This window comes from Strix uralensis, chromosome 3 (assembly GCF_047716275.1).
Source record: "Strix uralensis isolate ZFMK-TIS-50842 chromosome 3, bStrUra1, whole genome shotgun sequence".
In the NCBI taxonomy this organism is placed as follows: Eukaryota; Metazoa; Chordata; class Aves; order Strigiformes; family Strigidae; genus Strix; species Strix uralensis.
This window is the reverse complement of record NC_133974.1, coordinates 100,261,852-100,282,765: the sequence shown is the minus strand read 5'-3', so window position 1 is coordinate 100,282,765 and position 20,914 is coordinate 100,261,852.

Genomic DNA, 20,914 nt, shown 5'->3' with positions numbered 1-20,914 from the left:
GAGACCTCTGGAGAACAGGCTTAGCTAGAAAGAAGAACAGTCAGCTAAGAAACTTTCACCTGCTGATTGATACACAACTTATTCAGGGATTTATAGGTATTGTTTGTAATCTGCCTGAACCCAAGACATACCAATTTCTTCATCCATCCATTATTTTTTCTTCGTAAAGAAACCACTCAAAAGACAACTCCAGCTAACTGCTAGGTCAAGCAGGGTTGCATGGCTATATCTAGGCAAAGCATATGAAATTAATATCAGTCCTGTACAGTATCATCTGACAACTGAGAAAAGGTGATGTGGTGTCATGCTGTATTACCACAGGAGATGCTACACTCTCCTCATGAGGGAAACTATAGTATAAACTCTTTTACAAGAGTACTTTTACTGGAATTTCAAAAAGCCCTTAGAAACAGCCATATTAGCATTTATACTAACATCACCCTTGCCTGATCTTATCTTACTACCATCGTTACTATTACTCTTGCAGGAGGAGCAGGTGATGCTCGTAGTACCTTTCACAGCAGTGTCCCAGCATGATAATTCCACCCTGGCTTCAGCAGCCCATTACTGGCTCGGGCTGAAGGCATCTACTGCCCTCCTTTCATTTCACAAAAGTTGCCATTTCATCAGGCTATGACAAACAGCTTTCTGCACAGCTATCACAGCTCCTTTCCCTCAGCGCAAAGCTACTGGAAATTCTTATCAAGCTTGCCCAGCCCATTGTTCCACACTATCATGTGTTATCGGGGGAGTCACTGCGCATTTAACACATGTCAGCCTTTTTCTTTTCACAAAGTCACTTGACAACAGTTCCAGTAGCTCTCCTTGCCTCAAAGGCTTTAAACAATCCTACCAAGATGGCTGAGCAGCTAGAGATACATTAACACAAGCCCCTCACGTGGATAGACCTTTGTTCCAGGATAAGACTCAGTATTTAGATTAAAAGCCTTCATAAATAGTAAGCTAAAATAACCCCATCTAGTTTAATACCAAAACAGGAATGTCTACAAGATGTGGCTACACTGATTTAGTTCTACTGTTCTAAATTCACTCCTTATCTTATACCAAGAGCTTTCCCATTTAGACAAAGTGTTAGCCTGCTAAACGGTAGTTAACCACCCACTATTTTGTACTTATTAACTTACTGTCATTTAACATAAAATGTTTAGGCAAACCATGAGAGAGATCAGAATTCTGATCCTCATATTAAAAAGAAAAGGGCTCCAGGCATTAGATTGTGAAATATGATTTCCCAGGATATATTAAATTCTGGTTTAATGTTCTTTTTGATATCACAGAAAGTCAAACCTCATTTCATAAGAGGGCACTTCAACATGTTTTGCATACAGCATGCTTTCCCTTGATAAAGTCTCTGTGCTGCAGCAAACTTGGAATTTGATCATCAGAACCTCTGGAGCACCCAGCAGTGGGAGTGGTGGAGAGCAAAACCCACACCATGAACCTCATCTCACAGAAGTTCCTTAGATAGTTTTACAGCAAACACAAACAGGAGGAATGAGCCAAGGGGCTTGGCAGGAAGCATCACAGACTTGAATTATGCTGTAGGACAGACTGCAGATGCAGAGCCTAGCTGGTGCAGCAATGCCAAGTACAGCACACATCACGTGTAGCTGCATGTTGACTATATTTCTGCAAGAGTCATGGCAGAACGACAGACAGAAGCTTGCATTTAGGACCATCTATAACCAAAAGGGTACTGAGGCCTAAACTTTTTCACGTGGTAACTGTCAGTCTAACTATAGAACTGTTGAGAAAAACTTATGACCTAACTCTAGTTGCAATATACCTGCTGTGCCTCAGAGATTCTCACACGCACAGAGTTTCAGAGGGAAGTTCCTCTCTGTCCTCACAGTCTTGCATAATTCTTTCATATGTTCCTTTAGCTTTTGCATACTTCAACATGAAACAGTGGGTTGAAACACAAAAGCACAATTGTTTACAAGAAAACCTACCATGACTGATGTTGTTAGAGGAACTCAGGAGGAGGCTGCACAGAGGAGGGAAGTTTAGAACAAAATGGAAAGAGCACCCTGATAATCCAGGGATGGACAACTTACTGCAAGACACCAGCCACTCTCAATTTCTCCTCCTTCTCTGCTTGGGTACGCAGTTCTCCAGAAGCAGAAGATTCCTGCAATTAATGGGTGATATCCCAAATTCAACAGAGTAGGTTTTTACCCAACAAGTTTAAAGTGAAGGCCTAGCACTGGTAGTCTGTCTCAAATTTATTACTTATTGTGTCACACTCGACCTACACCCTGGATAGGTGGCTGCTGAATATGCAGGCTGACGTAGCCATGTGTAGCATATTAAGTCCCCTCACAGGGCCATCCTTGTTTGACTGCAATTGCTATATAACATCATTTTGAAGCCATAGGGGCAGCCAAGCAAAGGCTGAGATGATCAAAAGCCTTTAACCATTTTCCAATTTGCCTCAAGTTGAAGCACCCTCTCTGGTACACGCTGCCACACTATCTGTACATTAGCGAGATGTTGCTGGCAGAAAGCAGTAAGCTGCTGTCCTGTGAATACCTGCTGGCCCTTTTCAGAAAACTTTACCGTTACACGACTAGGTCTTGATCAAATGCAATGACTGTGGTCGTGTATTTTCTGTGCTGCTCCCAGACAGTATGTTTTCAACAGACAGAAGTGAATTTTCAGGACATTCTTAACAGCAGATCATGACTCATATCATAAAGGAAGGTTTCCATAGCAGACCGTGTAAAAAAAAAAAAAAAAGCAATAATGCCAGGGCATGGCTTGCCCAGAGGCTAACAATAGTGATGGTTTGCTGTACAGCACTCTAGAAGCGGTCCACGTGTTGTACAGAGTCACAAACAGTGTCTTTGAGTAACTAATTAGCAAAGATCCCTGTATCTTGTAGATCAGTTTATAAGCTTATAGCAAACTCTCACAGGTAATATAGATAAAAAGCAATAATAGGTGATTATTTATATTTTATTAACATCAATTGTTATTTAATGAACTTTATTTCATAACTGATTAAGACTCTTCCATATTAATTCTTGCAAAATAAATTGCAAGCTTCATCTCCAATAAAATTTTATCCCCTTCCTTCACCCTCCCACACAGTAGATGCTTTGTAAATTGTGATTACCTTTTATCACACAGTGCTTTTATTTGTTATAACTCATTTTGATGGGTATCTTGTTGATGTGTGATTTGATACTTTTTTTAAAACACATGCAGTGTCAGAAATGTACTTATATTCAGGCATTGTTCAGTTGCTTCTTCCTGTGTTTCATGCTTCCTATCGAACTTCCCCAAGACCCTCTCTAATTTAGGAGGGAAAAGGAGGGGAAAAGGGAATATTTATAAATATCATCACATTCACTATTCTCTGCAAGCCTACATTTAGCCTGAAAGAATACATGAGACAGTTTAAATATGTCTCCCTCTCTTCCTTTTTGCAGTTCTCACCCCTGAAAAATAAGAGTATTTTCCAAGGAAAAATCACCATTACCAATTAGAGAAGGACCATAGTTTTATCAACTGGGCAAACTACTCTGCCATAAGTTGTGCTGATCTAGGAAATCACAAACTACCTGAAGGTCTTTGTTAGTGGAGTTACAAAAGTGGCCCAAGTTTCCATGTACAGGAAAACACTACATTAGCTACAACAATCATTTCTGGGGTTTAAAATCTTTCTTTAGACAGTACATCTGCTAAGTCTTTCAATTCATGGATGGAAAAATCAAATCTTTCAGTAGCGGGCAGCAATACTTACTATTTTGTTGATAAATCTCCAGTCTTAAAAAAAAACCAAACATGCCTTTTCTTCCTGTGTGGACAGGTATGGCTTAGATTTAGCATAATCCTATTATGTTCCTTTCTTAAATAATAATGCAACTAAGTAGATCTAAATAAATAGCAAACCTCTGCAATTTACTTTAGCACAAATTATTGATGTTGTTAATCTTTAATGCAATTCTATCTGTAGCAAATGAGTACATTTAGTTATGGAATGGCACGTTCATATATGTTAGGAGCTAAAATTGTGGTTTATTTCATAAAATATTTGAGGCCATATCACAATACATTCCAAAGACACTGGTGTTTAAGGAAGTGAAATTCAACTTTAAAACAGAAAAAATTTTAGGGAATGCAGCGCTCAAATCCACTGTCATTTAACTTATTCATACAAGTAACTGATTTACTATACACATTCCCCAAACACTCAAACTATTAAGAAAAGCTAAAACTTAAATTTCTCTTTGGGTTTATAACTAAAGCAGAAGAGGTAAAGAGGAACAATGTCCACATTTTCTCATTTTACTTGTTCTTGAGAGCATTTTCTTTTATTCACAATTACTCTGTTTAGCACAGTAATTCTTAATCAGGAAATAAAAATCAAGAAAAAATTAGGCCTCTTTAGAAATAAACAATTAATAGGCTTACGGTGCACTTGCTCTGTTGATAACTGTCCTCCTTAGTGCATTAGCAAAGGATACCAAATTATGAGAGGAACTAAATACCAAATAACTGTTTAACAAAGAGTTAAGTGAAAACATTTGAACAAACCACAAAGCTTTTAGTTCAGTTTTTGTGCACAGTAGCTATTCAGAGAGAGTAGTAATGCAATACAAGATAAAAAAAAAATAAATCTCTGAAAAACATTCCTGCTTCTACCTGACTTCATGTAAGAACATTTTTAAACCATCCTGCAGGCCTTATAAGCCATTGGCGTTATTGCTTGTTAGGGCCTTCACACCAAACAACAGGTGTTTTGTCATGAACCTAAGTACAAATCTCATTTTGATTACCCAGTTTTAGTAATTCTCATGTTATTCTAGGAGTTTCTTAAAATCTTCCATCCAGATGATGAGGTGAGCTACTCAGCTTTCATTTGTGGGGTGGGTGTGGATGGACTGTTTCCAAACAAATACATCTCTAGCCTTTGTGGTTGTGGCAAACATGAGCAAGAGTGCACCCCCACAACCTCAAATATACAAAAAAAAAAAAAGAAAAAAAGAACTGGGTTTTTTTTCTGCTATTTAATTATATGGGTGGGTTTGACAATATGAGGACACAGGGAAAAGAAATATGAGAAATATGAGCAATGTGAGAGAATTTTCTGCGGGTAGAACACGGCTATAAACCAGAACCCCTCAAGCCCCATGAAGGGCACCAAACTGCATCTTACTTCACCCTCAGCCTGTTGTTGCAGCCTGGAGATACAATAAGCAGCAGCATCCTATATCAGCCTGGCCCTACTTCACGGCCAAGGAATCCAGCCTTTTTCATTCTTTTGCCTAAATTCTTTTCACTCTCTCCAGAGACAGCTCAGCTACAAGACACTAAAACAAAAGAGCAGGCATTATTATATTAATCCTCAGCAAATAGGCTTTTGCCTCTAAATCTACACATGAGCTCATGTTGTACACATAACAGTACAGCTTGCAATTGTTTCTTCCCCATCAACCATTATGTCACCTTCATTTACCTGGAGTACAGAAGATGCTGTATTTAAAAAAAAAAAAAAAAAAAGAAGAAGAAGAATAATTTCTATGTATGAGATCCTTTTTTCTTTTAGACAAAATACTTCTGTTGCACCTAAACCAATTATGAAGCTTTTCCCAAGATATTAAAAATAAGTCAGCAATTATCTCTGTATCATGGTTAGTGTTGTGTAATTATTACTGAAAGGTAACTCTGCAACACCAAGGTGACGACATACAACAACCAGTTTGTGGACTGTCAGGTGTCTAACGTGCAGTGGCAATAGCTGCTTTCACAATAATGGAAATAAGAATAGCTGTCATTATTCACTGAAATCAAAGCTCACAAACACCTTAAATGCATGCCAGTTTAAGATTCAGGTCGGATGTTCCTGGACCCCAGCTGCCTTCTACATCCAGTGGTCAGCATGGTCCTCCTGACTGACAAGAAGTTCAAAATGTTTTGTAAGACTGATGAAAAAAGTATCTGTGAGGGTTAAAGCAGATTAGCAAGGAACTGTGAGGTGATGAATGAAGCCTGCCCCTGCAAGCCTTCCAGGTTATCTTCATCTTCATGCCCACTGGGAACTGACTCACAGGTGTTTTAGGAAGAAGCAGCTGCCTGCTTTGTGACATTTCAGCTTTTTGCCTCCAGGTTGAGAGGAGTTTATGGGATAAGATACACAACAGAGAGGAGACAGTCTGCTGGAGATATCAAACTGCATTTGCTACATCCAAGGTAGAGCTCGTCTGGCAAGTGAGCAGAAAGGTTTCCACATTTCAGACTCAAAAGGAGGCTGGTCCATCCCACCGACAAAGGGCAGAGACTCTGAAAGGGGAAAAGCATTTAAAGTAAATTAACGCCATTATCGAATTTAGAGCTGCTGAAAGCTGCTTGACATGGTCTGACATTTCTGGAGACTGACATCCTCCAGTTGCAGAGCAGACAAAACAGGAGAAGGCATCGCCCAGCTTCCCGCTCCGCAGGTCCCAGGGCAGAGGTGGAGGGTGGGAACATGCACCTGCCAAAATCCTGCCTAGCACTGAGCGGGACCTTCACATTGAGTAGTCATGCATCATCTCACTCCTGCCTTGCTCCACACCAAGGCCTTCGGCTCTTCCCCCTGTGGGTAAGAAGCACACAAGGAAATTGCACACCTATTGAGAATACTTATTTTCTCAGTGGAATTTGAATCAATCAATTTAAATTTAAATGTAATTTAAAGCAATGGATTAAGAAATCAACACAACTTAAACTGTACTCTAAGAGTTGTATGGGTTTCTAATAAATAACAGTCTGTCACCAGCACAGCCATGGCAGCATTTATGTAAGCAATATCACGCTTTTTGATGGTTTTCCTTTTCACAAAAAAATAAACAGACTCATGGTATATCTGTTACTTAGAAGATAAGCCCAACAGATAGGAATCTCTGAGGCTTTATCTCACCTTGCCCCAAACTAATTAATATGGTATTAACCTGTCTTCTAAGAATCACTAGTGATTTATAAAGTAAAAATTGTCATTATTCCTATCTGACACATGGTGAAACACATGGTACGTGGAAGTTAACTGGAAAGAAAGAAAACCAGAAGCTGAGTTTTTAAGACAGTACTGAACTATTGACATCTGAGCCCATAGTCCATCCACTGAATCCATAAAGTTTGCTAGTTGCATGGTTTTGCAGTTTTACTGTAACCTTTGTCCTAGGAAGATTACTTATCTGCAAGTCAATAGCAACACAAATTTTTATGAAGCAGAAGACAAAATCTGAGCAAACTTCCCCCTCCCTCCCCCAACATGCAACTTCAAACTCCAAAGTCACATTAAGTCCAGAACGACACTAAACACCCCACCCCGCCCCAAGAAGCATTTGAGCAAAGAAGAAAGAGCTGAATGAGCGGAAAAGGGGCGTTTCTTGGTTCAAAGAGTCACCAAATCTATTTACAAAGGAGGCCGAGAGGTCGGAGTGAGGCCCGCACAGACATCCAGAATTACCCTGGCCAGAAACAGACGCTGCATCACTTTGCAGTGTGCAAACCTTGTTCTATCAGTGAAACTATAGTAACTACATGACCACTGGGGATTAGTGTGACCCCAGGTCATAAAACTTGATCGCGGTAGATTAGCAAAAGATCAGGCCAGTGCTGGAGAGGAGGCCTTTTTTCTTTCTTTTCAAAGAAAGACCATCACAAGCAAGATGCTAATTCTGCTTCGGATCAGAAGTAAAACACACATGACAGAATAAATGTGTGCTTACAAATATTTTGTCATATTAGATTAAATTATAGTGCACAGACTAAACAGAGAAATCTGAAATGCAGGGTCTTGTGTTTGGGATATCCTTGGAGCTTTTATACAAAGAAAGAAAGAAGTTTATACTTCAGCATTGCATCGTGCACAGTCATCTCATACCTGCTGCCTAACACAAATACAGCTCGCTGTATGACAGCGATGTATCTGTCAATGCAAGAACACATTGGTTTAACTGTCAAACTCCTTCTTCCCTATTGATTTGACTGTGCCGTCCTTCTGCTTGTGGTGCTTCTTGTCCTTTCTTGATAAACGACAGCCAATCCTCTCTTTCCCAAGGCTGAGTTTTAGGTCCATCTGCCTTTATTTCCACTCTGATTTCCTATTTCTTTCCTATTTTTGTCTTGTTGTAGCTCTGCACATCCTGCATATACCTAATAGGTAAAGCAGCCTTCCACCTTCTACCTACCTCCGTCACCTGGAAACGCCACTCCTTTTTGTGAGGCTTTCTTATGCCAATCTCCTCATCAAAAACATTTCCACACCTTCCTACCTGTTGTTACTCTGCACACCAGGTTGCCCTGAGTCAAGGGGAAGCCTGTCAGGGCAGAGTTGGCAGAGGCAGAGACACACTCATTAGGAGGTCAGGCAGGGAGCCAGCCCGGCTGGGTGGCAGGCACAGGGAGAAAGGGGCGCCCAGGCACCCAGTTCATCTGGGGACACAGTGAAACAGCTCCTGGAGTCTGAAAGATATCAGGGTTATCTCTGACAGGCCAAAGAAACTGCAGGACAACACTGACATTTGATGTCAACTGGATGTTGGGTGGTAGGGTCTTTTTTTTAGGCTACAAATTATAAGAAAGGTACTAGTCACTAGGCTAGTCCAATGGCTTCCTTGGGGTGTTCTGGCACTAAAAAAAAAAAAAACATAATTGACTTTTAAAAGAAATCTCATGAATTTAAGAAAGGGAGCGTGCAAATGCAACATGCTTGCTGAGGCAGGAGAGCCTAGACTCATTAACCCAAGAGGTCCTTTCCAGTTCTGTGTGTCTTTGTGTTCCAGGAAGTAAAGAGTGAGGAGTAAAGGAGCTTGTTGGACTGGTATAATTTTCACAAGGTAGAAGGAGAGAGCAAAGCAGTGCCTGAGCTTCAGGGCTTTTTTGGAGAAGGAAGTATCAATCTTTTCTCCTTTTTTGAAATACATAATGGCCCAGCTTTCTGTTCCCACTTATCTTGTCAAACAGTATGCACCAAACTCCTGAACAAGCCCTTTGCTCCAAGATATTTTCTGTTCCTGACTGCTGAAGGATGAAGAGAAGCATGGGGGAGTTCAGTAGGGCCAGCACATCCAAGGAGATAAACTGGGCAGTCACCCAGGCTAGCAGAACTGGAGGGGCAGCATTTCTGGGATGCTTTCTGCAGAGTTGCTGACTGGTCAGCATGGCTTACTATGCAAATGTGGGTGAAATAGCAACAAAAATTGATTTTGCCAGAACCACAAAATAATTAGGACAATTTCTGCCCTGCAGAAAAGGTATCTAGGAGAAGTTAATGGCATCAGCAGAGGGCTGAAAGCCTGCACTGACTGTACTCAGAACAGCATCAGCAAGAAGAGCAGAGCTATACCAGCCATGGGTGTCCAGGAAGAGCTCTTCTTATTTCTGCTACTCAGCACCCAGAATACCTCTTCCTATCTCACCTCCAACCTCTCAGTGCCTCCTCCAGGAGAGGAGGTCCTCTCCTCTCAGATCCCAATCAGCCCAGGCAGTGGCCCCACTCTTCCCCACAGAAAAACACTCCACACTGATGGTGCAGGGATAGCATCCAGGGGAAGCCAAGAGGTCTCTGGGACTGCAGCACTGATGAGGCTCTTGATCATCCCCTAGAAAATAAATAATTCAGAATACATGGGTTTAATAGCTTCCCATGGGAGGCCCTGATGGAGTGTCAACATCCAGCAAGGACATGTGACTGCAGCATACACCCATTCCTTGACAAAAAATTCCCCCAGAGCAGTTACGTTAAAAACTGTGGCACACCACCATACATCTTTCTCCTTGCCCACCCTGGCAGCACCTTCTTCAGTTCTCAGGGTCTCCTCTAGTCCCATGCTGGTGTCACCCTTGCTCAGCCAGGCATGTAGGTGGCAGCAGCATGCACAGGAGATGAGGTCCTGCAAGCGGGGAGATGACAGCACCAAGCACTGGTTCTGGCATAGCTCTGCCATCGTGGCCCAAAGCACTGGTGCCCAGGATGATGAAGGCAGCTATGTTAGCAGAGTTGATTTCAAACCTCTACCTGCCAGCAGCACCCAACACAGCCACCATCACCGGGTCTGGGTCCTAAGGACGCTGTTTCAAACCCCTTCACTCCAGTCATAGCAACCTAAGCCCAAAATGTCATTAAATCTGCCACTCTCCCTCTTTGCCCTAAAGCTCCCTTGGATGGCTTTGAGCACCAAGCCTGGCCCTCGTCACTGCACTCACCTCCCCAACACAACCAGCATGAAATACCTTCCCTGCCTAGGTTTTGCTTTCATTATGTTAGTTTCAGACCTGATCCCTGAAATAGTCCAAGAGTTAAGGTGCTGATATGCAGACTAGTTTTTGAAGGGAAAAATATTTTTATTCTTTTCATGTCCATTAATTACCTAAAACGCTTCTTATAGAGAAGCATCAGTCCTCTATAAGGAGAGAAAATGGAGGAAAACTTACATTACCTCATATTTCAGACAAGGAGAATAACTAAACTCTGGGACACAAGTGGAAAAGTCTTCTCCAGCTGCAGGGCAATGCCCCACATTTGGGCCTGCACTGCTGGCTGCCTCACACCACTCAACTGGGGTTTCCAGGCCCCAATGGAGGCACTCGATACAGTCCAGCCCAAACCTCCTCTAGCAACCTGCTTCCACCTGCAGAACTGCGCCTGCCATTAGTGTCTGAAAACACGTCCTCCTCTTCTTCTAGCCCCTACTGCCCACAGTCCCACACCCTGAATGCCTATTGCCCATGGTGGGAATTAGACCAGTTGGGCTCCCACCTCAAGGGTACTGTACCCATGCATGCACCTCTGCAGAAGTGGCTAATATTCATTTCACCATGCCATATTTGGTGCCTGTAACTTAAAAGAAAAAAAATTCTCTTCCTGATGTCTGTGGTTGAGAAATGTTTGTGTCAAGTACCATTCATCTGGTAGTTATAGCTACATATATATTTATATTTGACTTGCACTTGACTTAATACCACATGAACTGGTGAGAGTAAGAGGACATTGATCTCTACCTTACTGCTGTGCTTCACAACAAAGGTGTAGGCACAAGACATGGGTTCACCACAGAATATTCGTGGATTGCAGTTTGGGCAGGAGCAGTTTGTAAACATCAGAAGAAACATAAAAAAAAATATTTGTGTTGCGAAACAGTAACATGTGTCATTAAAAGACAGTTTACTTTTCAGACATTACAGTACTCCACATTGTTCCCATGCTTTTCAAAGGAAATTATTAGTGTTATTAGCACAGCAGTCCTCTTTTACAAAAGCAACTCTAGTCAAGGTTAATGTTTAAGAAGGAATTAAATATTAACTCAAGGGAAAGTACAGAAGTCATAATAGTTTCAGAGCATACATCAGACATACAAAGAAATACTGCTGTGAAGGAAAAAAAAAAAAAAAAAGCAGGTTTAGTTCCCAAAGCTAAAAAAGAGTTCTCCTGCCCCATTGCCTTCAGGTTCCCCAAGACAGAAGGACAGCATTGCCTCTCTGCTTTTCACCCCAGGACAAGTAATTTTCCTCCTGCATTTGGTTTAGCAATGACTCTTTAACAATAGAAGGTGGATCACAGTGACTTAACCTGCTGAGGAGGGCTGCAATTTGATTCCCAGCCTGAGATTTGCAGGTAAGATAAAGTGCAAAGGTGACTAAACACCACAACAAGCAAGGTCTAGCCCCATGGCTTTGCCTAGAAGGAAAAACGGATCATTATTATTATTGTTATAACAGCAAATCTACCAAGATCTGTTCCTTTTCTCCTGTTCCAGCTCCAGTACATGAAAATCCTTGCAGCTGTCTGAAGATGGTTTTATAGTGGCAAAATGACTTGTTATATTAGTCCACAACATGCATTCTGCCCTGTTCTACAATAATCCCTTACTCTCTTTCCCATCTTTGCATTCACTGCAAACTCATGAGCTGAGAACAAAGCCATGAATATTAACTAACTGCACCACAATAAATGCACTTTTTTTATATTGCATGTTGTGCTGAACTTCCAAAATAATATTCTCATTAACATGAATATTTGGTCCTAGACGATATCTACTATATACTTTTCATCTTCAAAGCATTTTAAAGATATCAACTAATTAATCCACTCAAACCCCTTTGGGGGAAGCAAACTATCATCGTAATTAGATTGTTCTTAAGTTTTTACAGATAGAGAAACTGAGGCAGGGAAGTAACTTATTCAGTGCCTCAGAGGGAAGAAGTGTGAGAAAGTTGTCAGGACTTGCTGCCTCCCTGTCCTAAACTCAAGCTACTACCATAGCTCATCTGCACTTCATCACTTGTCACTGTGGCGAGCGTGCCTTCCTTCCATGCTCACGTAATTTTACAGCAACTCTTCAGCACATGGTCTTTAATAAATTGCAAACACCAGATAAGCTGCTCTCTATTCACAAGAAAGAAAAAAAATAAATAAAAAAAAAAAAAGGAAAGAAAAGGCTAAATACCTTCATGAGGAAAGTGACAAATCACTGGGGCCAGCCCAGCCTCCTGGGCTGCTTATTTCAGCCTGGAAAGAGACTTGCAAGTACTGGCTGTTGAGCAGTGTGCTCTTAATCAGCAAGTGGATGAAGACTCCCCTTCTCTAGGGGAGCAAAGCAGTACAAAATGAAATCTCATGTCTGACAGTATTTATTCATAGGAATGGCTATATATGTGGGCAGTCTCTGGAACTCAAAAGAACTACTAATGTACATAAACAGAAATCCTACACATTCCAGTTTGAAGGATGGAGCGAAAAATCTTCATGGTTTTTGCTTGCTCACTAAATGCGTGCCTCTGTGAAGCCCAGAACTCTTGCAAGTCTGCTCTGAAAGGCCTGTCCTTCTTTCACCAGTGGGTCCACATCACACTTTTCAAGGTTTTTTTATGCCTTGTCTTGCAAGGGAAATTAGCAAAACTATATGAAACGGTTTCTCCCCTATACTGCATCATCTGGAAGCCACTACATATTGCATCTTGAGGGATGAAATACTAACTCAGGACTTAAAAGCTAATCTTTTAGGAGTCAAGGACTAAATAATGATTTTCATAGGGAACCACCCATACAGAGCCTAGAAAGATAAGTCTAAACGGACTCTACAGAGCACCAAGACATGATTATTTCTCAGACAGTTGTTGCAGGCTGGAGCAATAGGCACCAAAGTCTGAGGCCAACTTAACACCAAATTTTGTAGCAGGATGTTCTTATGTTTTCTCTGAGTGCTTTTTCCAGACAAGAAGAGCTTTCCATCTATTTTCTTTCTTTGCTGCAGCTTTGTCTAAGAGAACCTTAACAACCTAAAATGCTGCTTTAGTCCCACCACTTGAACAGTTGTAAACTGACAATAATGCGTTATTACCGATTTCTCTTTGCCAAGTAAATTGCCCAAACTCAACACCAGCACAGTGGAGCCCACCAATGGAAGCTGCGGAATCTGGGACACCACGTTACCTGGAAGCATCATTGCTCTGCCCAGGATGGTCACAATAACAACATCTAACAATTCAACTGATTTCACAAAATCCAAACAGCAATTTATAACAATGAGGCAATTTGCATAGCTTCAGGTGAAAAGGTCTCCAAGGTGTATTTCTTTATCTTTTTTCCCTTGGCTTCATTGCATCATGTTTTACAACTGCTCATCAGGTATTGGCTAACTAGGGTTATTATGACAGGAATATGATATCACTAGCATTTTAATCCATTGCTTCACTATATCTTAAATATTTTCTGCTCTCAACAAACTGATCCAGCTGCTTTCAGATTATGTTATCTTGGACTTTTTGCTCGTTTCGATAACTCTGGGAGATAAGTGCAACTCCTCCCCTATGTCCAGCTCTTCTTACATGTCTGTCTGCATCGAGCAGCTTGTTCCACAGTTCCTTCCAGCTGCTGCCTACACACTGGCCCATATCTGGCTTGGCTTATTCTCTCTATCAGGCCAAAGATCTCACGATCTTACTCAGTTGCACAAGTTCTTGCTACAAACTCTTTTTACTTAAGGTTGTTAATCATATACTTATCATTCTCTTTTGTGGTACTCTACACTTTATTTGAAACACTGCACTAAAAGACTTGTGGGGTTACGATCAGAAGTTTTAGTGACATGTTTTCTTGTGGTTGATGGTCATTTTTTGCTCAAATGCCTTCACTCCTTTTCTACAGCTGGGCAAATAACCAGATCTGCATCTAGACTCACCAGGATAAGAGCCTGCAGGTCCTTAGAGCAGTTCTGACAATGGCATCTACAAGACCAGGCTGACCACTGCAGCCAAGGTTTGAGACAGGCACGCAGGGCTGTTTCTCAAGCATGTTCCCACTCACAAGGGAAGTGCCAGGCTGAGGCAGGAAACAGGTACTTCCCAGTAAAGACTTTTTCAGCAGCTCTTTATAGAAAGTACAAAGTTGCCCAGTTCAGAGGAGGCATTTCCGTCATTAAAGTTCACAGGGCTTAATTTCAAAATTTCCTCAGGTGCTTGTGCTTCCAATAGTCATTATGTTTATGTTACAATAGACCCTCTCCATACAGACCAACGTAACACTGTAGTGGGCAGAGACAGCTGTCAAAATAGAAACATGTGAAGATTTAAAAGCTGCAGGATGGAAATGGTTTGACATCCCTGTACCCAAAATTTCCATTTCTCACACAAAAAAACCCCACTTATTATCAAAATCCCTTTTCAGTGTGATTGACTCTTAGATCCGGGTAATCAGAATGGTGTGACATAAAAGCCACTAACTACCCTTTTTAAAGAATTTCTTAAGAAATACCTCGCTGCCATTATGTTTACTATAATTTCCAGAGAGAACAGCGGGGTCATGAACACATTTACATAAATGATGGCTGTGCCACTGTCTATGGGTGGCACAGGCAAGTGTATCAGGTGCAGCATATCTGGAAAATATCCCACGTCACATGTTTGGATCCAGATCTCCAAATGGCTATTGAGAAGCTGGGAGTAACTCTCAGGGAGAATTTGAGAATTGGTAACAGCTTAAATTGATCAAGAGATAAATACCAATTAACTGCAAGTATCTACTGCAGAAGGGGCACTACTGGTGTCAGGACATTGCAACCCAGAAAACTGCATCCTAAATACAGTATTGCAGAAAACCACTATTTTGTCTTACTTCTATTTTGCTATGGAGTTACTTCCCTGACAGTTTCTAACAGGTCGATGAGTTTGAGGTTCTGATTTGACACACCTTCCACTCCTATGCCCCTGCATGAGTCCAGGAAAATATCATTAGTAACAGACCCTGTATGTTAATATATCTTATCGGCAGCACTGATAATCTTCATTTTACCTTTGATATTAAACGCCATCCTCAACCATCTCCATTTACTTGCTAATGCCCAGAACGTGGTAAGGTAATTATTTTCCACACCCCCTTGCCAGTACCCTCATTACTCAGTGCCAAAGGTGGCTGCTTTTCTTTTTTGCCACTGGCTCCTCAATCACACACACTTTGTAGTAAGCTCTAAGGTGCTCAGCTTTGCAAAATCACAACTTGGCTGGCTTTCCATGATGACCATATGCCGATTCCCTGCATAGACTTTGCAACTGGCAATGCTACCTTTTTCCCCCTCCCTCAATTTCTCTATAGCTCACATTTTTTCCTCATACAGCAATTACTCTGTGGGGCAAGTGCTATAGCAACTGAATTCTTTAATCTTTTTCCAGGTGCAGAGTGCCTGGAAGAAATCTCAGACCTTCAAAAACATTTTGATAATCTTTCAGCAGTTTTGCTGTAGGGATACCACAGTATATGTCTGCTCAGACTAGATTTCTCAAGTTCCTTGTATCTCTATTATATGAATCGCTTGCCTGTCCCATTCTGTATGTCACAAGGGTTATGAATTTACTAGTATTTGTGACTAGCAGTGACTTTGGCATTGTTAGTACTAACTGTACCTTCCTCTTGTAAAGCTTCCCTTGGTGCCTTCCCTGTGTTTTATACCGGCATAGCGGAATGAGGATGATCCATTATGAAGCTTTTAATATTTGCAGTGCTTGATTACATTTTCACATTCTTCCCTTTGATAGTGCAATGCCTTTATTGATAACACACCCTCTACACGGCATACAGTTTCCTGTCTGCATGCAGCTGCCCTGTGCTAGTGTTAGATTGAGGTTTACAACCATCTCACATTATTATTATTCTAGAGTTGAAGCACTGTTTTGTACAGGCATTATTATACTTCTTTTTTTGGTCTACATACGCTTATAGATTTTTCAGTTATGATAACATCTGCCACAATCGATGCAGGTGGCACTGTACTTGAAGCATTTTTCAATACAGTGGGATTTTCTTCTCCCCAGAACTTCCTTCTCATTTATTCATCTTTTCCTCCTTTCTTCTCTGCACTTGTTCCTGCACAAAACTTGCTTTATTTTTATACATTTTCTTCTCTCTGTTTACACTCTGTGTTTGATGCGAACTACCTGGAACATAGCTGTCATATTTGACAGACTAATTTCTAGCAGCCCCGTTCAAAATTACATCATTTCTGACCTCGTCGCTAAGGTATAGTTTGACTTTTGAGACTCAGTGTTCACACAAATTGTCCATTTTGTACCACTGGTATTAACCAAGCACTTTTCAACAACAGCTGATGAAAACTTTTTGTGTGTGATACTCCCTATGTTTTCTGCAGTTTGAAGATGTTTCTGGAGAGCAGCTGGAATTTTACATGGGCTTCTTCAAGCTGCTGCTTCTGGTGTTTCTGGACTCTCTGGCAGCTATTACTCACCAATGGTTCAATAGGGTACGCCCCTTTCTGTCTTCCATGGTATCCTTAGAGCAATGTCACAGCCTTCATGGTTTGTACAAGTTCTTTGCTGTTATGTATTTTAAATATTCATAGGCTTCTGATTTCACATACTCACAGGAGGCCACTTATTCCTGATACCAAGTTCAACATTTAAGCATGAAGAGATAGGCAAAAAGACAAAGCTGTCTAGTGTTTATTACTTCCTCTGCATGAACTGTCTTTTGTCATCAGCCCTTTCATGGAAGTAGGATTCTTTAAATTTCTAGACATTACCCTACATTCAGTGGTCATGCAGACAATAGAAAGCTACACTAACAGTTCTCCAAAATATCTATCCTAGCACGCTTCAGAGGTGGTCTGTTGGAGAAATCACTTTAATGCTGGGCTGTTGCTAAATGTTGATGTTAGAATTTCTGCTTTGATAAGTCTCTCAGTCTAGTCTCTTACTGTAACAACCCATATAGAAGTAACAAAGATGTGGAATAGAAAAAGATATAACCCACAATAGACAAATTTTAAATAGGTCCTTTCTGTGGTAATACAGGATGTGTCTTCTCTGCCTTGGTTAACTTGACACTTTTTATATCTAAAGGCTATAGTCTTGCTGTTAAATGCTATTTTAGTTCCTGCATGTATAGGACCGTGTGTGAGGGGCAGCTGTGTATGTATATCCTGAGCCTGGTCTGAAAAGACTAGTAGCATCATCAAGGAGCCATCCTCACAACCACAGTATGTATTTCTATATTCCTGTTTCAATTAATCTAACAGCAGATCTGTTTATCTGCCTTGAGTAGATAAGGAAGTGAAACTATTTGAGTAGAAAATGACCATAAACCACAAGAGAACACATTGTAAGAGTTATTGATAGCAACCCCAAAAGTTTTAGAGTGTATTACAAGAGTTGCATACCTACCAGCCCAACCATAGGTTCAATGTTACTTCTATTAGTACAGGTAGAAGTAACAGACAAAAAGGAAGAGACATGCAAAGTTCAAAGTCTACGCTATCTGATAAGGCCTGTCAGAACGAAAACCAGGACGTACTGCCAGAATGAAATTATTTCCTCAGGACAAATCATGCGTTCGGAATCAAGCAACATGGGCTGAACAGATAAAGCCCATTTGTATAACATAATAATGGATAGGCATATATTTCACCAAAATAGTAAATATATACACTCTCTATAAACACAGGGCAAAACCACAGATGCAGCAGACAACACAACATCCTTTCTGCTGAGACTTGAACAGCAAGACACAAAGGAAAAAAAAAAGCTAAAAGTGACTGACTGATAGATATGCATATACTTTCTGAAAACTCTACACCTCTGGAAAAAAAAAAAGTCAAAGCTGCCTTCTCTCTTGCAAAAAGGGATTACGCTTGCTCTAACATGAAACCACCTTCAAAGACTACCCAGGAATCTCTAAAATACCAACGCATGAAAAAAAAAAACCAAACCAAAAAAAACAACACAAACCCAAAACACATAGCCCTCCTCAAACTAAAAAAAGAATTTTTTTCAGGTAAATGAGAATTAGTCAAAACAAACAAACAATTCAAGCAGAGACAGTGTATGTCATATATGTGATGAGACAAATTTTAAGGGCTACCATATTTAATATGCAAACAGGCTTTACTAATTATGCCGAATTTTCCTATCTTGATGGAGACAAAAGGGGTGCTGTAATAGACATCCGTACAGAAGGGCTTTATGAACAAACAGGGCTGCATGTAGGAACTTGGAGCGCTCTCATTCCAGAAAGCGTCCAATAAGGACGGGAGCCTTCCCGGGTGAACTGTCTCCATTCAGGAGTGTGAAGCAGTTACCAGGACAGCGCTACCACCCCTATGACCTGACCGAATGGCTCTCATGGGCAGTCTTCATGTTAACCAAGCCAGGCGAGAGGCCTCACTGCCAGACCAGCACCGTCACTGCTCTCTGCTTTGGGACAACCACAGATGCTTCTGACTCTACTCCTGTTTTACTGGTACAGAGAGGTTTTATTTCCAGTAACCAACAGTGTGGACAGGCAGAATTCACCCTGATTTTTACCCTTCATCTCTCTCTGCAAGCAGCTGAGCTTAATGGTCCACACTTCCCCCTACTCTGCAGCAAGAGTTTAAGGAATTATTTTATATTCAGCTCACAAAAACATTCTTTCCAGTGATAGGTGGTGGAGCTCTCATTGTTTAAAACATATAGGTTCTGCTTTTCCCAGCTACATGCATATTGGAGAAAATAGTACAGCAGGGGAAAGGAAAAGTATTTACAGGTATTTGTTCAAGAAACCCCTGCAAATTCACAGTGTTCAAGGTTCCTTTTCATGAGCTTACTGCAAACATTCATAGCAATTTAGTTCCATCTTCAAGAAGGTTCACAAACATGGATAACACTGCAGGTTCTTGTGCAAACATATATCCATTAATGAAGATATGCTAAAAGACTGGCACAGCTATTTGCATTGAGAGCATTTGCAGAGCTAATGTAAAAGCTTCTTGTGGTTTGGGAATTCCCAAGGCAGGTATCAAAAAATTAAAAAAAAAAAAAAATACAGCACACTGTAAGCAACCAATGGAGGTAAAGCAAATTACAAATATTCAAATCATGTACAAGTACCCTCCAGACTCAGCTATGCTCCCTCTAACCATTCACTGAGCAAGATAAAAAGTTGGTTAAAAAATAAAATTAAATATAAAAAAAAAAAAAATCAAAGAATGTTTGCATAATATTTGTAAACAGAAAGGATATATCTGCCAAAGGCATTTTTGCTGCAGCTAGTTCACTGTTCTTAGCCAGATTCTTCATACTTCTGCCTACAAGAGCCTCTGCTTGTTCTTTTTTGCTCAGCTCCACACTGGATTCAGGTTTGTTCCGGGTAAATGGAGACAAGGCTGGGCTAACAGCATGGGTCAGCCGATGCAGGATGGCACCATTGATACGGCCTTCGGCACTTCACTCCAGCGTTTGTGTATTCTGCTTTTATTGACTTTTCACAAAATGTCACCGTAACACTATGCAACCAACAGCAAAAAGGATGAAGGACGGACAGCAGAGATTGTTGCTGCCTATCCAAACCTTGGCAGATCTCCTGGGAGAGCAGGAACCCTTCGCTTTCTGTGCTGGGGAGAAGGGGCACACGCCACTGGCAGAGCAGCTGGCTCTGCAAACGCTCACCCCGCATCCGTTGTGGTGAGCCGGTTCCTTTTCTACATCGCAGCTCCTTGTTCTCTCTCCTCCTCCTGCAGACCCAAAGGACAGCGATGATTTAATTCAGGGTGTTTCTGTGCAGTTCGCTCGCCGTCACCACCACCACACAGACTGCTGACTGGCACGGCCGACGGAGCAGCAAAGCTTGGCACAAGAGCGGGAGGAGGAGAGGAGGGCTGGGAAGTGTTTTCACCCAGGTCTACCGCTGAAGCCAACACATTGTGCAACTTCATCCTGCAAGTCTGAGGCAGCGCAGGGTTCCTGAAGGAATCATCTTTTGTGGCCAAGACATGCTTCTAAGTAGGGACAGGGAATTTCTATTTCCTGGGAACAAGTGAAGCTCACTAAAACTATTGCTTGCCTATGACCTGCTGTCCACTGTAGTTCCTCTAACAGAAGCACCCATTTCTATCAACCATTCAAATGTAAAGTGAGGGCCAAAACAATCATAGTATAACTTGAAATAAGGGGTCTTTTTCTTTAAAATAAAATAATAAAAAGAGCCAACCAACAAGTCTGTGTTTTTTATTTGCCTTTAGATTAAACCAAAAGCCAGCCACATTTGTTTAACCTCAGGCTTTAGTGGACTGACATGCCTGAACAGACCTTAACACAGCCAGGGCTGCAGATGCTGAAGTAGCAGGAGAAGAAGAGCAGAAAGCTTTAGCCTTTTGCTAAGATCAGGCAGCTTCCAAGTCCTAACCATGACCACAACAGATATCCCATTTGAAGGAGACACATATACGAAGGAGAGAATGGCTGAGTTTATGCTGGATTCTTCACCAGCCCTTCTAAATGCAAAGAAAAAAGGAGGGGAGGGGAGGGATGGAAACAAAGGGGTCACAAGGAAAGCTCAGGGGAGATTTCATGTTGTTATTCAGCTGGCAAAAAAACCACAAATATATCTACTGCTGTTAATTGCACATGTAGATAAAAT